Below are 15,500 nucleotides of genomic sequence, written 5' to 3' on the forward strand. Positions count from 1 at the left end.
GGTCGGATTGGCTACTCCCCCTGCCACCGGCCAATGGCTGATGGTCGGTGCTTTGTGGCCCCAGCATGATTTTTGTGTTTCATCCATTCCGTCCATCTATTTTTTCATATCATTTTATAATACAAGACCAAAAATAGGATACATATCAATCTCAATTGGACCACATTACAGGAAACAGTGTCGAATGAGCGTCGACCATTAAAAACCTTTTGGGGGCCATACAAGTTGTGGATCAAGATGATATTTTTTTTTCCCTTCATCTATGCCTGTATGACCTAATAAATAGATTGGATTTCAAATAAACAGTACAGTGGGCCTTAGGAGGACTTTAATGGTGGATATCCAATCAATATTGTTTTCCTGTGGTGTGGTCCAATTGAGATTTATATCTCTCTCAATCCTGGTATCATCCCTAAAATGATCTTTAAAAATGGATGAATGGAATGGATGGAAAACATACATCATGTCGGGGCCCACAGAGCACCGACCATCAGCCACGGGGCTGGCGGCAGGGGAGTAGCCAACCCTTTCCCGGTGAGAGGTTGAGGAGCCGGACGCCAGTTGCTGTGCCAAGCTACGTAGCGCCCACCGTGGTGATCATGGGAAATCTAGACCGTCCATCTGTTTTGCCAGCTCATATTAACGTATGAGGTCAAAAACAAGGCACGGCCAAAACTCGTGTGACCCAAACCGATCAAGCTGATACTGGGAGCGGATTAGGTGCGGCCCCGGGCCTCGCCTATGAAGGTGGGCCCTTACAATATGGCCACTTTGATGCATGTCTTCTGTATCCATGCCGTCCATCCGTTTTGCCAGATCATTTTAGGGCATGAGTCCAAAAAAAGAAGCAGATCCAAATCTCAGGTGGACCGTGCTACAGTAAACAGCTGTGATTGAACGTCTCACCGTTAAAAACTTCATTAAGCCACGTAATGTTTCAGTAATGTTTGTTTACCATCGAACCTGCTGATAAGGTCACGGAAACCTGGGTGAAATATAAATACAAGCATCAGCTTCATTCAAAACTTTCATGAGATATTATAAGTTGTTAATGACAAATCACCACTGTTTTCTACGGTATAGTCCACTTTGTCATTTACATCTGCTTCATTTTAAGGGCCTCATCAACCTGGATGAGGTGGACAACACCTGATTCACTCCCATTGGTATTTGGCTTTTCAGTTCACTCCTATGGAAATGACCTAATGAATGGTTTGGATGGTCTTAAGAAGTGAGTAGTGGGAACCGAATTTGTAAAGCCCAGCTTTTTTGAGTCACATGAGTTTATAAAATGATCGGATTAAGAAATTAATTTTGTTATTTATAATGAAAACTTAGTACTTAGTGTAGTTAATAAGTATACTCTTAGTAGAGGGAAAGGTTGGTGGATTGATTCCCCATGTTGATGGAAATACAAACCCATGGAACCTTGGTGGAACCTTCTAACTTCACTATTATGTAATTTAAGAAACCTACGGTAAGAAATCTAGCCAGATCAATATAAGGAAGATTTGGGGGATATTCCATGACAATGTATGGCAGTAGCTTTTTCAAAAAACTGTTTTCAGCTACCACTTATAGATATTGTATATCTCTGATCTAAGCAATCATTTGGTTTTCTCAAATTCGAGTATAAGAAAGTTATTCGATGGATTTGCTCCAAATACAGGATCAATAGAATTCATAAAAATCAAGAAAAAAGGCAACAAGTCCTAAAATTTTCAGAAAATCAAATTGTGTAACGTAACTTATATATTTTTTACTATTAATTTGCCAAAGTGTTCAATCAATTAAACATGTCAAATTTTGTCCAGAGATCAAAGTTTAAAATTATGTTGGGTGTTGATTGATTAGTGACCATGTTTGATCGATCAAGGGTCTTCTCAAGTAGTCTTGGTCGATCAAGGGTTCCAATCGATATTGACTAAAATTGTCCAACGAACAAATTGATTTAATTCAACCAATTTTGATCCATCAATGAGTAAGGTTCAATCAATCGAAGGGGAGGCAAAGGCGTCAAGAGACTTAAACTTTAAAAATAATAATAATAATAATAATATAAAAAAAATACAAATTTGATCGATAGATACCCGATCGATCAGCGGATTGATTAAAGACCCTTGAGCTAGCTCGATCGACTGACTGCATTAATTGACAAATCCTTCTTTTTCTTCCATAGTTAAATTTAATGATTAATGTTCGATCACCTTACTTTGATTCAAAAAGGTGGACTACACTTGTTGATATAATTTAATTAGATCATTAATCATTATTTTAGGGATTCAGATCCTAATTTCTATTCAAACGGATTCACCCTTACCATAAAATAAGTGAGTGAGTCCCAATGTGTCTCATACTTGTGTGGTTAAGATAGAATATGTTATTGTTTTGAATGACGTGTATGGTATGAATTCCATGCGACTACTATACGGTTCTAATAACATGATCCATGTGTATGTGGCATATGATTTGAAATATTCTGATATATATACAATGAACATGTAAACACGCTAATCATTGATATTTAATTTGTTATTCATCTCAGAGAGAAGTTTAAATGATTAAATGTACGCGTCGATGTATAGACACTGAGCATATATTATATGCATTCACTGTGAATGCATGCACACATCGTATCTTATGTTTATGGAAAATCTCCCTCATGATTATGCATGGCATATTTGTTACCAAATATTGACAATAGTGAAAGCCTACTTGCGGAGTATATGTATGATTACATATGCCTACTTACGGTAGATATCTGGCAGGTATAGATTGCCTATGCCTACTTACGGTGGATATCTAGTAGGTATAGATTGCCCATGCCTACCTGCAGTGGATGTTTGAATGATACAATTTATGGGTTGATGGATATCCAACACAAGCAAGTGGACGATCATTCTACTTGATATGCATCTCGTGACATCTTAGCATCCATAACCATACATGCATACATTTCAATTTTGTTATGTTATCTTATACTGTGCTACGCATAAACCATGCTGAGTTCATTCACTAGCCTGGTCAGCTAACGTTGCCGTTTAACAATTCTACAAAAGACAAATGAGACAGGTAAAACCGTATCAAGTTTCGAAGAATGAGGTTGGGTTCCCAAATGAAGTCTATAACTGTAATGCCCTGGAAATCGAGGGTCGTGCATACACTCGACTTCCAAGTTCCTGGGGTCACTTATAACCGGTTTTCATTAATATGCGCTTAAATCAAGTTTAAATACGCAGCCTGGAATTACCTGGAACATGGAACACAACCACAACTAGTCTACTGAAATGAAAAGAGATCAAATATATATATATATATATATATGTGTGTGTGTGTGTACATGCCCAAAAGAATATATAAGGGTCGCCCAAGGCGTTGCCCAACAAAATCACAAAAATTTCATGTCCAAAAGAATGAGGCTAAGTCTGCTACTCAACGATCCGAAGACCCGTCTACTGGGCCGACGGAGACCCACTCATCATCCGGACGTAGGAGAACTCTTCCTCCTCCTCGAGGCTCGCGTTACCGGGCTCCTCATACTCTGTATCACCTGCATCTACAAGCGAGTCTGGTTGATGTTTTAAAACACCGTCCCAGAGTGAGAGTGAGTGATCAACTCAGTGGGTACTATTAATCTTAAGTTGTAACAGGCATCAATTATATTATGAATTTAATGAAAGGCATATAATCACAGATCTCTAACTAGTCTTATTAATGCATATACATGGGTTATGATGTGATGCATGCCCTCACAACAACACTCCCTCGAGCGACACCGTCTCACGATCGCATATGATAACACTCCTTTATTGCGACCTCGACTGCCGAGTACCAACCTAACTATTACAATGCGTGATTTATGTTAGCCGAGTTCTTAATTAATTTCGTTCATCCAGCAGATTGGGAAAACTAGTACACCCCACGTATCAATACCCTAAACTGATTGCGAGGCCAAGGCCCCCCAACGTGTGAGGCCAAGACCCCGCGATCCTTGATCCCGTCGGGTTTTCCCATCCCCGACTTCAAGCACATGGGGGTACTGAAATGTGGGATCGCTCGCAGTCACTACGGGGAGGCTCGTCACCCAAGCGTAGGCCGACAGCTCGGATACACTGTCCCATTCCACCATGCCCGGCTCTCGAGTCAGTGGATCCGTTTCAATTTAGTTATCAATGGGTTACAACGGTTGAGGGGTATTCTAAGTTCCATACATACGTGAGCAAACAGGGTTAACAAACAAGGTTGGACAGTAAATGGGCTAGACCGCACGAGTCCAGGCTAGCACGTGACAGACAACATCGGGTACGAGTGACCCATGTAGTCCAACTACTGTCACCCGCATGCACTCGCCCAAATCCATGGGTTTAGCCTCAGGATAGTCCTACCGATGGAACCACCTTCACTCTCCTCATATTCTTGACCAACCCAAGGGTCTTGATGGTAATCCATAACATGCCAACAATCAAGGTTATCATCTAGCATAAACAATATCATGTATTCATATTTTCCTAATATACAATTCAGATTTCCTAACAAGCAAGCTAACAATATCAGGAAACAAAAGTGCATGTGTTCGTGTGGGGTAGTGAGGAAGCTAAGAACTTCATATATTTCCTAATACAAAAAATTACATAAGAGTTAGCACATCAAACATATTATAAGAAAACATCATGTAAGAATCGAGCAAGGAATATATAACCAATCATCAATTCACACCCAATCATGGTTAGAACATCAAACATTCCATAATCATTCCATATTGATTTGGGGATGATCTAAGGTATAAGGTCTTATCTAGGTTTCTCTAGATTACACAAATACATCACCCAATAAGCAAAATCATTAGATTCAAAGTAAAATTGGTGCTAGGCCACTTAAGAATAATAGTCCGCACCTATGGATTGTTGAAGTCTTGGAAAACGACCTAGAAACTCCGAACCAGGTGCCGATTGATCGGAATCCTAAGACATTGCACTTGCATTTAGAATCTCATGCAAAACCTCCCTCAACATGAGGGGTTTCCAAAAAGATGATAGATTTACCTACCCAATCGACAAAGAGGGGTTCTCCCGGTTGTAGATGAAGGATTTTCTTGAGAGAGAGGTAGGGTTTTGCAAGATGGGACTCCCTTGGGCCCCACTCTGATCTGTGGCCCACCTTCACTCTCCTTCATTCTCCGTTCTTCTTTTCTTCCTTTCTTCTTTCTCTCTTTTCTCTCTTCTCTTTTTCCTTCCCTAGGGCAAATTCGTATGGGGAAAGGGGTGCCCCAAATGAGGCCCTTATATAATGCTAGATTTGGTGCCAATGGCCCCAAGTGTTGAGTTTTTATTATACTAACTCTATGGGAGGGTTTTTCTAGCCTCTAGGGCTCACTATGGGGTGTATAAGTCAATATACACCGTAGGATAATTAGCCCTAATGATGATCTACGTATGGATATGATCGGCCCACCATTTGAATGCGCCGATCGACAGATATGATTAGAAGTCTGTTCAACGATTACCGATAGTCGATCGGGCCCGCGGCTATACGGATATGAGCAGGGAAATATCGTTACTCTACGTGTGAAGTTTGGTTCCAAACCGACGGTCTGAAACTCTAAACTTCGCATAAGAGTGGACGACCCAATTCACTTAAGTTTCATATTCTTCCTTTAAGGTATTTGCATTTCTCATGCACTCGTCCTTTAGCTCAAGTTAAGCGGTTATGGATAATACTCAGGTCCGACTCCCGTAATGGACATCAAGCCCAGTAAGATGAACATTATTCTATAGTTTTAAGACTAGTAGCCCACCAACGAGCGGTTTAGAGCTTGTTCGAAAAATCGGGGCATTTCTGTAATGAATTAGGTATTGAAATTTCTCGTGGGTGATGATTAAGGTTTAGATTAACTATGTTCATGGTAAGGCCTATTGATAGCTAGTGAAAGTGGAGATTTGGTTATGTTTACTTTAAACCATCGATTTTAGGCTAAAAGAGTAATGGGGTTAATTTGGTCTATTATTCAAGATCTGGGCCTTAACTGACTCTGCCCCGGTTAGATCTTTAATTTAGTCATGCTTGTTTTGATTAGTTAGCGAAAGGTCGGTTAGATTTGGACCCTATGTGAGTAAATCATGGGGCTAAACTTGATGTTCAAATGATCGGCCGGATTTGGTGGTTTCCTACGGTTGATTAATCAGACTTGTATGGTTCTTTATTGATATCTCCCCTGTATAGACTAACATTGAATGCTAATGGTTATTTAAGTGATATTATAAGTTAAATTATAAAAAAAAATTCAAGAATTTTTGAGAATCCAAAATAATGAAAATCCAGGATGTTACAATCTACCCCCCTTAAAAACAATTTCATCCCCGAAATTGTCTAAGGGTAATAAGTAAATATATTCTTATTTTATTTGTCTAAGTTTTTATTGATTTCAAGTTTATATGCATGGTAGAGTGTATACTATTTATATTAATTTAGCTCATTTTAGTGTACTCCTCTTAAAACTTTTTCACCCTGATGGTTTACTATAATTTATTTATTTATCTATTTATTTTTAAATATTTAGATTCATGGCGACGGTTCTCCTCTATCTAAAGTAAAAATATTTGTTTTCAATGTTAGACCAATACGGAGAGACGGTTGTAGTGGGCTTGAACCTGATACGTTGATCATCTACCTGACCAGGGTAGAAGACTCATCGTATCATTTCTTTGTCCTGGTGGATCCTGGTCTTTTGCTCGGTCAAAGCAGTGAGTCTGGTAGTCACCCAGGATTGAGAATTGGGTTAAGCTGCAAATACTTCGCAAATGTATATGTCGTAATTCCATAGTCTGATCAATCTAAATGTTTAGGGAAAGGTCATCATTGGAAAGTTTAAATCTCTTATTTACAAGGTTGTCCTTTGGGTCTTGATTTACGAGAGTCCTTGTTTTAATTTATATCCAAATTAAGAGTTAATAAATCTCTCGATATGCCTATGATCAAAGATTATCTTAAAAAGTTTCTAAAGGTACGAAATTTTATATGAATTACTATTTCAACCTTAGGCCAGTGGGTTATGAGCAGACTACACTTCGGTTTCATAAATTTCAAGAATGAAGAAATAGTCGAAAGTTTTAAAGTATTTTAATGGTTTGAAGTGCTAATAACGTTAGTAAGGACGCAGTAATGCAATCATACATACAAGCATTCACAAGGCGACAAGAAAATTTCAAAGCAATCCATACATTCATATTGGATTCAAAGTGCCATTAGTATGGCCAGTTACATCCTACAGTATGGATTTCAGCATAGATATTCTAAGCGTAAGGGAAATATAATATAGTCAAGCAAAAGTTCTAATTATCCTTCAATACATGTAAATAGTCATAACTGACTCAAAACAAACTACTAATTATCCGTATGTTAAGCTTCTATTCTTTTGGGTCGGACGAGGGTGGGGTTGCCCCCTCCCCTTTGTTGCAACAAATAAAGGCTCAGGAAGTGATGATGGTGATTTAGAGAGAGTTAATGGAGTCAATCAAGACTCAACTTCTACTACAGCTCCAACAAGATAACAAGGGCCACTTATCGGATGGAATACCTAGCCCAAGCTATTGAAGGGTCAGATCACACCATCCAGGTCGATGTTTTGGATCCTAGAGGCCACTTAAATCCCATTAATTATGTGGACTACATAGCATCCTTAGCAACTTTCTTTATCTGGAAAGCTTTGGAGAATGGAAAGAATTTAATGTCTGTAGCCACAAACCTCGAAGGGTGTGCTCATGTGGTGGCAATAACACCAATTGGCCTATAAAAGGAAGAGAATGAAAAAGATTAATAATTGGGCTAAAATGAAGTTGAAAATGGATAGTAAATTAATGTCTCTTGATTATTATCAAACCTTATATAAAAATTTCCAATTGCAACAATCTAATAATCAATCTATGTAAAAGTATATAAAAATCAATTTTTACAATTCGTTGGGTTTTGTGAATGAGCTTATGGGAGTGAATGAGTGAATAGTTTTGAATGGGTTTTGTTGAAGGGGAAGGTGATGAGAATATGTTTTTTTTTTTTTTTAAAAAAAGAGTTTTGAAGGGGAAGTGTTGAGAATTGATTTGGTAAATAGGTTTGAGATGGTGTTGAGAATGGATTTGGTGATAGGTTTATGAAGGAGGAGAAGATAGGCTTGGAGATGTTGATTGAGATGAATTTGGAGATGAGTTTAAGAAAATGGATTTGAGGGATGGAAGTTGAGAAGTAATTAGAAATGAGTTTAAGAAATGATATTGAGAAAAGTTTGGAAAGGGCTTGAGAGAATGAGGATTGAGATGGGTTAGAGTGAAGAAAAAGATGGTGGGTTTGGGGATTGGGTTTTGAGATTAGGAGAGAGAGAGTTTTCTCTAGGGTTTAGAAGGGATGGTGGAGGGTAATGAGAGTAGTAGAGATAGGTTTTATGGACTCTAGACAGTCCTAAATAGCAAGGGAAATAGGCCCCACTCATGTGTACATTGAAAGGGAGGAGGGGTCCCATCTTGTAACGTTCCTTATAGTTTTAGTATTATTTTTAAAATTTTATAATGATTTAGCATCAAGTTTTAAGTCATCCCACCAAATTTCATATCATTTGGAGTTGTAAATAATTTATAAAAATTCTAGGAGCAACAGCTGCCTAAAATTAAAATTTTTTTAGATAGTTGATAAAACATCTTAATTTTAACTATATTATAATTTTTATTTTATTTTTTTCTTATTTTTATATAAAATTAGACTTTTCAAGCTTCAATATGGCTTTTGAATCACCTAAATCGGAGTTGTAACGAAAGAGATGATTTTTCAAAGTTAAGGCAAAATATGTTCAAATCCAGGCGGGGCCACGCCGGTCAGGCGGGGTCCCGCCGACCCTCTGGATGTCTGGGCGGGGGCCCCGCCGGCTGGGCGGAGTCCCGCCGAGTTGCTGGAGCCCAGGTGGGGTCCACGGGAGGGGTTGGGTGATCGTGCGGGTAGGGTCCCGCCGGCTCACTATGTTTCGGGCGGGGCAGCCTTGTGACAGGCATATTTCGCAAACCGGAATGAGTTATTCAACATACCATATATGAATTTGGGGTATGAGAAGCCAATCTATGTAATGGGAATAGTTATTTCATGATATTCCTCCTGTTTAGTGGTAAAAAATCTATTTTATCTACATTTTCACTATTTTCAGTAAAATTTCATTTACCCTCAAGTCTTTATCCTAAAATGGGTTGGAACTAACAAATTTGACCCAAAACTAACAAATTTGACCCAGAACTAGCTCATTCGAACTTGAATGTTGGCTTCGACCGTCAAATATTTCGATTTTTGGCTCGTTCCTAACAATGTGTTGGGAAAGTTTAAGAATAGAGTGATGACGGGTTAATATCTTGAGGAGATATATTGGAAAGAGGAATTTCGATTTGGGCCTGTTTGGCTAATGGCATTAAGTTGTACTAAATGAGATTGTAATACTAACCCCAACCCAAGATTTGGCAATGACATGTCTGGAATGAGCGCGGGACGGAATCTAGAATTTATTTCATAGGCTTTACGAAATGAGTCTTGTGTTGGAAGGTGTGATATGGGACAAATCCCATAATAATGAATTTCAAAGGGTAATTTGAAAGGAAATCCTGGAATTCACCTTTAATTGAATACATTCTAAACAGGGTATTGTAAAACATGGAATACACTCATTCCAGGGACGATACCTCACACATGCATTTATCGTTACTTTCACAATTCCCTTCACCCTAATCTCACCTATTTCAGTTCGCCCAACAGTCTCTTAGGAATTAGGTGGACTGGAATATCTAACTTTCCTAGTTAGTCGAATCGAGTCTTGCCTTCAAGTTCTCAAATTCTTTTCTGGGAACGGGCCGAGGCACTGTAAGACTCTCGGATCCCCTTCTCTAGCGTTACTACTCCCTCTTGCTACTGAACCCTAACACCTTGGAGGTTTCACCTTATGTCTAAGACTGGCGGTTTAGAGACTGGCGTGGTTCCTAGCATTTCGTGGTTCCTACTGTGTTCCCTCTCAAGTCAGTGGATTCGTTAGTGCGTTCATGACCCATGGCCCAATTGATTCCAAACTATTGCTCTGATATCATCTTGTAATGCCCTATAAATCGGGGGTCGTGCATCCACTCGACTCCCAAGTTCTCGGGGTCACTTATAACTGGTTTTCATTAATATGCGCTTAAATCAAGTTTAAATGCGCAGTCTGGAATTACCTGGAACATGGAACACAACCACAACTAGTCTACTGAAATGAAAAGAGATCAAATATATATATATGTACATGCCCAAAAAAATATATAAGAGTCGCCCAAGGCGTTGCCCAACAAAATCACAAAATTTTCATATCCAAAAGAATGAGGCTAAGTCCGCCACTCAACGATCCGAAGACCCGTCTACTGGGCCGACGGAGACCCACTCATCATCCGGACGTAGGAGAACTCGTCCTCCTCCTTGAGGCTCACGTCACCGGGCTCCTCATACTCTGTATCACCTGCATCTACAGGCGAGTCTGGTTGGTGTTTTAAAACACCGTCCCAGAGTGAGAGTGAGTGATCAACTCAGTGGGTACTATTAATCTTAAGTTGTAACAGGCATCAATTATATTATGAATTTAATGAAAGACATATAATCACAGATTTCTAACTAGTCTTATTAATGCATATGCATGGGTTATGACGTGATGCATGCCCTCACAACAACACTCCCTTGAGCGACACCGTCTCACGATCGCATATGATAACACTCCTTCATTGCGACCTCGACTGCCGAGTACTAACCTAACTAATCCAATGCATGATTTATGTTAGCCGAGTTCTTAATTAATTCCGTTCATTCAGCAAATTGGGAAAACTGGTACACCCCACGTATCAATACCCTAAACTGGTTGCGAGGCCAAGGCCCCCCAACGTGTGAGGCTAAGACCCTGCGATCCTTGATCCCGTCAGGTTTTCTAATCCCTACTTCAAGCACATGGGGGTGCTGAAATGTGGGATCGCTCGCAGTCACTACGGGGAGGCTCGTCACCCCAGCGTAGGCCCACAACTCGGACACAGTGTCCCATTCCATCATGCCTGGCTCTCGAGTCAGTGGATCTGTTTCAATTTAGTTATCAATGGGTTACAACAGTTGAGGGGTATTTCAGGTTCTATACATACGTGAGCAGATAGGGTTAACAAACAAGGTTAGACATTAAATGAGCTAAACCGCACGAGTCCAGGCTAGCGCGTGACAGACAACATCGGGTACAAGTGACCTATGTAGTCCAACTATTGTCGCCCACATGCACTCGCCCAAATCCATGGGTTTAGCTTCAGGATAGTCCTACCAATGGAACCACCTTCACTCTCCTCATATTCCTGACCAACCCAAGGGTCTTGATGGTAATCCATAATATGCTAACAATCAGGGTCATCATCTAGCTAGCATAAACAATATCATGTGTTCAAATTTCCTAACATATAATTTGGATTTCCTAACAAGCAAGCTAACAATATCAGGAAACATAGTGCATGTGTTTGTGTGGGGTAGTGAGGAAGCTAAGAACTTCATATATTTCCTAATACAAAAAATTACATAAGGGTTAGCACATCAAACATATTATGAGAAAACATCATGTAAGAATCGAGCAAGGAATATATAACCAATCATCAATTCACACTCAATCATGTTTAGAACATCAAACATTCTATAATCATTCCACATTGATTTGGAGAGGATCTAAGGTATAAGGTCTTGTCTAAGTTTCTTTATATTACACAAATACATCACCTAACAAGCAAAATCATTAGATTTAAAATAAAATTGGTGCTAGGCCACTTAAGAATAATAGTCCGCACCTATGGATTGTTGAAGTCTTGAAAAACGACCTAGAAGCGCCGAACCCGGTGCCGATTGGCCGGAATCCTAAGACATTGCACTTGCATATTAGAATCTCATGCAAAACCTCCCTCAACATGAGGGGTTTCCAAAAAGATGATAGATTTACCTACCCAATCGGCGAAGAGGGGTTCTCCCGGTTGTAGATGATGGATTTCCTTGAGGGAGAGGTAGGGTTTTGCAAAATGGGACTCTCTTAGGCCCCACTTTGATCTATTACCCACCTTCACTCTCCTTCATTCTCCCTTCCTCTCTTCTTCCTTTATTCTTTCTCCCTTTTTTCTCTTCTCTCTTTCCTTCTCTAGGTCAAATTCGTATGGGGAGAGGGGTGCCCCAAATAAGACCCTTTTATAATGTCAGATTTGGTGTCAATGGGCCCAAGTGTTGGGTTTTTACTATATTAACCCTATGAAAAGATTTTTCTAGCCTTTAGGGCTCACTATGGGGTGTACAAGTCAATATACACCATAGGATAATTAGCCCTAATGATGATCTACGTATGGATATGATCGGTCCACCATTTGGATGTGCCGATCGACAGATACGAATAAAAGTCTGTTCAACGGTCACCGATGGTCGATCGGGCCCGTGGCTATATGGATATGAGCAGGGAAATATTCTTACTCTATGTGTGAAGTTTGGTCGCAAATTGATGGTCCGAAACTCTCAACTTCGCATAAGAGTGGACGATCCAATTTACTTAAGTTTTAAATTCTTCCTTTGGGGTATTTGTACTTTTCATGCACTCGTCCTTTGGCTCAAGCTAAGCGGTTCTAGACAACACCCAGGTCTGACTCCCGCAATGGACGTCAAGCCCAGTAAGACGGATATTATTCTATAGTTTTTGGACTAGTGGCCCACCAATGAGCGGTCGAAAACTTGTTCGAAAAATCGGGACATTTCTGGAATGAATTAGATATTGAAATTTCTCGTAGGCGATGATTAGGGTTTGGATTAACTATGTTCATAGTGAGGCCTATTTATAGCTAGTGAAAGTGAAGATTTGGTCATGTTTATTTTAAACCGTCGATTTTAGGCTAAAAGAGTAATGAGGTTGATTTGGTCTATTATTCAAGATCTGGGCCTTAACTGACTCTGTCCGGTTAGATATTTAATTTAGTCATGCTTGTTTTGATTAGTTAACGAAGGGTCGGTTAGATTTGGGCCCTATGTGAGTAAATCATGGGGCTAAACTTGATGTTCAAATGATCGGCGGATTTAGTGGTTTCCTACGGTTGATTAATCGGACTTGTATGGTTCTTTACCGGTATCACCCCTGTATAGACTAACATTGAGTGTTAATGGTCATTTAAGTGATATTATAAGTTAATTTATAAAAGAAATTTCAAGGGATTTTGGGAATCCAAAATAGTAAAAATCTAGGATGTTACAATAACCAGTGGCCACATCTAGTGGAAGACGAACTTGCTGCATTGGACAGATGATCTGCCTATGCAACCGATTTATGTAAGATATAGCTTTCATTATTTGTAGTTGCTGATGATCATATTAAATTCATATTGTTTATAATTATGCTTTTATTAAACAATACTTGATATGTTAGTTAAATAAAGTTCCAAATTGACGAAGGTAATTGAATTTCATAAATAGCAATATGTTTTGAGAATGAGATCATTTCGATAATGGAAAGGTATGAGTTTGTTTATCTCATGTAGATGTTTGGATGTTGAATGTTGATGAAAACTTAGAATACATTACTTTATGCTTCCTATCAACTATCTTTTAAGTGGAATTATGTACTCTTGGTGTGCAAGTCATGGTCCGCAACTCATATATGAAGGTACATACTCTATATCCAAATTTCAGGACATAATAGAATCCCATGCAACACTGAGTGTAGAGAGTTTGGGTAAGTAGTGATGCCAACACTTGTGGTGGTGCTTTGATGCGTTGGGCATTATGTGACCCAACTTGAAATGATGCATGTGTTTTATATCCACATTATTCATTCACTTTTTCTCCTCATTTTAAGGCATGAACATTTGAGGCATGAACATGAAAATGTAGTACATACTTAAGCTCGAGTTAACCATGCCACAAGAAATAGGAGTGATTGAACGCTCACGGTCAAAACCTTTTTTGAGGGTCATGATTTTTTAGGATTGGGCTAATATCCATGTTTTCCTTTCATATAGGTTGAGTGACCTTATCAACAGGTTAGATGACAAATAAATATTATAATCACCTCCACAAATATTTTAATGGTGTGTCATTATCCCAAATATTTCCTATGGTGTGGTCCACTCGAGATTCAATTTCCTTTATTTTTTTGTTCATTCCCTAAAATGAGTTGAAAAAATGGGTGGACAATGTGGACATAAAAACACACAACATGTTAGGGCCCACGGTGCCCAACACATTAACTCACCATAGCTTGTCATGCTACCAAAAAGCACTAATGTGCATTTTTCACGAGGGTGGTTATTTATTTCAAAGGCCTTGTTCCCATGCAAATCATCAAGCTAACAATTATGTTGGTATATCATCAGTTGATCATGGTACAGGATAAATGAATCTGCATTGCACCATGGCCATGAATATGGCCTGCATGCAAGGTTGCACCTAAGGCATATCCTTATTTTCCATTACAAAAGAGTGGTCAAAGATTATAATATAAATACTTGATTTCTCTAATTATTTTCCATTGTCGGACTAAACCTATAAGAAAAAATCAAAATATTTAAATAAAAGATAAATATTTTTCAGTATCTTTTAAATTTAACTTTCCCTAACAATAACACCAGCTGTCCACATACATGTCACAGTGAGCCTCATAGCTTATGTGTTGAGCACACTTCCTAGAGAATTATTGTCTTTCATAGTAAATGGAAATCACGTCAAACATGTATTTTTTAGCATTGGAGATTTTTTTGGGAAGTCCATTGTCAAAGGCATGGTGATGTAGAGTGGGTTGCGGACAGTTTCATGGCCAAGATGGATCAGAAAAGGCCCGGTCGATGACAGAAGTGATCCGGACCGTCGGACCTTAGATCGGGCGTATCTCGCAATCCGGAATGAGTTACCTGACGTAAAATATATGACTTTGGGGTAGAATGAGCTACTTTAGCCAACCAACCTAGCTATGCTAGGTTACGTAGCCCGAAATCGTGAAAAACCCCTGGATCGATGGTCGTTTCCTTGCTTTAATTTCATTTTTACTATAAATAGGAAGTTTTAGTTTGATTATAACTCTTCACCCATCGGGCTTTAGGAGTTGCATCCAGCGTGAAAAGAGCTTAGAATAATTAGGGGAACGGTTTGGTGAAGCCAAATAGGACACTTGCTATTTTTGGCCGAAAACCTTGCGCACTAGTAGACATCACGACCGTCTATAAATAGTAAGTCGTGGATTCTAAGAGTTTTAGTTGTAGTTTGATTCTGATTTCTTTCTCATTGCTTGGTACCCCTATTTAAAGGGTTATGAAGTTGTTTTTAGTCATCAATTAATCAATTTCGAATTTATTAGAATTTATTTCTATTTTCTGCTTTCTTTCCTCGTGGATTTGAGAAGTCTCTGTGAGGAGTCCAGAGAATCTCCGTGGATTCGGAGTAGTTATCCTCATCACGTTTATCCCTGTGTCAATTGGTAT

The sequence above is a fragment of the Magnolia sinica genome, chromosome 2 (genome assembly GCF_029962835.1).
Source record: "Magnolia sinica isolate HGM2019 chromosome 2, MsV1, whole genome shotgun sequence".
Lineage (NCBI taxonomy): Eukaryota > Viridiplantae > Streptophyta > Magnoliopsida > Magnoliales > Magnoliaceae > Magnolia > Magnolia sinica.